Source organism: Muscardinus avellanarius, assembly GCF_963383645.1.
Source record: "Muscardinus avellanarius genome assembly, chromosome: 3".
NCBI lineage: Eukaryota > Metazoa > Chordata > Mammalia > Rodentia > Gliridae > Muscardinus > Muscardinus avellanarius.
The window spans coordinates 109,124,943-109,127,233 of record NC_137788.1 but is presented as its reverse complement, the minus strand read 5'-3'; the positions used below and the strand labels follow the sequence as shown (position 1 = coordinate 109,127,233).

Sequence of the window (2,291 nt, the reverse complement as noted above, 5' to 3'; positions counted from 1 at the left end):
CAACCTCTGAAAGTCTGTTCTCCAAAAGCAAAGTCATATTTTAAAACATTTCTCAAGAAAAAGGAAAAAAAAAGAAAACGTGCATATTCTCTCCATACCATATTCTGTTCCATGCTTCAAGTCCTAAACTGGCTTATAATAAAATCAGCCTCTCACATGACCCAGCTCCTGACCCCTGCTTCTCCCTCATCGCAGGCCACCCAACTTCACTGGCATCTTGTCCTCTATCGCATCCATTCGATCCCACCTCAGGACTTGGGATTGCTATTATCTGACCAATGATTCTATTTTATTTTATTTGTAAACTTTATTAATATCAGAAGTCACGGCCTCCCTCTTTCGTCGCAGCCGCCGACATGCCATCCAGACTGAGAAAGACACGGAAACTTTGGCGCCACGTGAGCCATGGCTTCAGCCATCGGCAAGCACCAAGCACCGGAAGCACCCCGGGGCTGGTGGCAAGCATAACCACAGGATCACCTTTGACAAATATCACCAGGGTTACTTTGGGAAAGTTGGTATGAGGAATTACCACCCAAAGAGGAACCAGAGCTTTTGCCCAGCTGTCAACCTTGATAAATTGTGGACATCGGTCAATGAGCAGACACCAGTAAATACTGCCAAAAGCAAGACTGGAGCCGCTCCTATCACTGATGTAGTGCAATCGGGTTAGGGCAAAGTTTGGGAAAAGGAAAGCTCCCAAAGCTGCCTGTCACAGTCAAGGCCGAACTCAACAGAAGAGCTGAGGAGAAGATTAAGGGTGTTGGGGGTGCCTGTGTCCTGATGGCTTGAAAGCCACACAGTTCCAGAGTTTCATTAATGCTATCAAATTCTCAAAAAATATCAGAAGTCACGTTATTTGTGTGGTTCCAATACTTGTTTTCCGTCTATCCCTTTCTCAGTTCTATTGCAGCTTCATTAAACTCGAACTTGTGAGTCTAGAGCTTGTATTGAATGATCTTGTTCCTCATTCTTTTCTAGCACCTTGAATTGTGGCTTCATACATGCTTTTTGGAAAGATAAGTGAACTAACTCTGGATATATTAAATTGTGGTGGGTTGCTGGGGGCTAAATTGAGAGCTATTCTACTTCTGGACCACACCCCCTGCCCTACTTTATATATTTTCATTTAAAAAAAATTCTAGTGCATAGCAATTGTACATCATAATGAGGTTCAACATGTTCTAAATATTCATGCACACATTACCTGGTGTATTTCCTTCCACACCCTACTCCACTCCCCCTTACTCCCCCTGTACACGTTAGCGGGATTGGTGGTGATACCTTCATATATTGCCATGATGTCTTCATATATTGCCATGATGTTATTTGAACCGTTTCCTTCCTCAATCCTCCTTTTCCCTCCTCAAATCCCTCCTTCAACCCCCTTCCACTCTTCCACAGGGTGCTCTCTCTCTCTCGACATTAGAGTCCCTTTTGTTTCCTATTTTCTCTCTAGCTTCAACATATTAAAGAAAACATGTGACTCTTGATTTTCTGTGTCTGACTAATCTTACTTAATAGACTGTTCTCTGGTTCTAACCATTTTCCTGCAAATGACATAATTTTTCTGTTTATGGTTGAGTAGAATTGCATTGTGTGTATATACCACATTTCCTTTATCCATTATTGTGTTGACAGACACCTACATTCGTTCCAAAATTTGGCTATCATGAACTGTGCTGTTGTTAACAAGGATACACATGTATTGCTACAGTGTTCTGACTAATTCTTTCGCAAAGATACAGGGGAGTAGTATAGCTGGGTCATAGGGTGGTTCCATTTTTAGTTTTTTGAAAAACCTCCATGCTGATCTCCAAATTAGTATTTCTTTTTAAATTTTTAAAATTTAAAATTTTTAAAACAGGTTCTCATTAAGTTTCCATGTGCTGTGAGCCTCAAACCTGTGTTCCTTCTGTCTCAACCTCCCAAGTACTGGGATTTATAGCATGTGACAGAAGGTGAGGGAGGAGAAGGGGTCAGGAGCTGGGTCACATGAGCCCTCTCAGGCCATAGATAGAGGCTGATTTTATTCTAAGCCAGGGAAGGATGTGCCATTAATGTATGGCTGGCTATATTAAACAATTTTTTTGGTGTGGTACTGGAGGTGGAACCCAGAGGATTTCTACCTATAGGCTATACTCCCAGACATACTTTTATGTTTTATTTGGAAAGAGGGTCTCACTAAGTTGCTGAGACCCTCACTAAGTAGCTGAGGCTGCCTTCGAACCCGTGCAATCCTCCTTTCTCAGCCTCCCAAGCGCAAGGATTACAAGTGTGTGCTTCCATGC

General features: G+C 42.3%; 1 pseudogene across 1 annotated transcript; it reads left to right on the top strand.

The window, feature by feature from the left end:
• The first annotated feature begins 356 nt into the window (after nucleotides 1-356).
• Nucleotides 357-792, top strand: LOC308261485 (large ribosomal subunit protein uL15-like; annotated as a pseudogene). Its single transcript has one exon. The product of its transcript is annotated as a large ribosomal subunit protein uL15-like (transcript).
• Nucleotides 793-2,291: the final 1,499 nt, after the last annotated feature.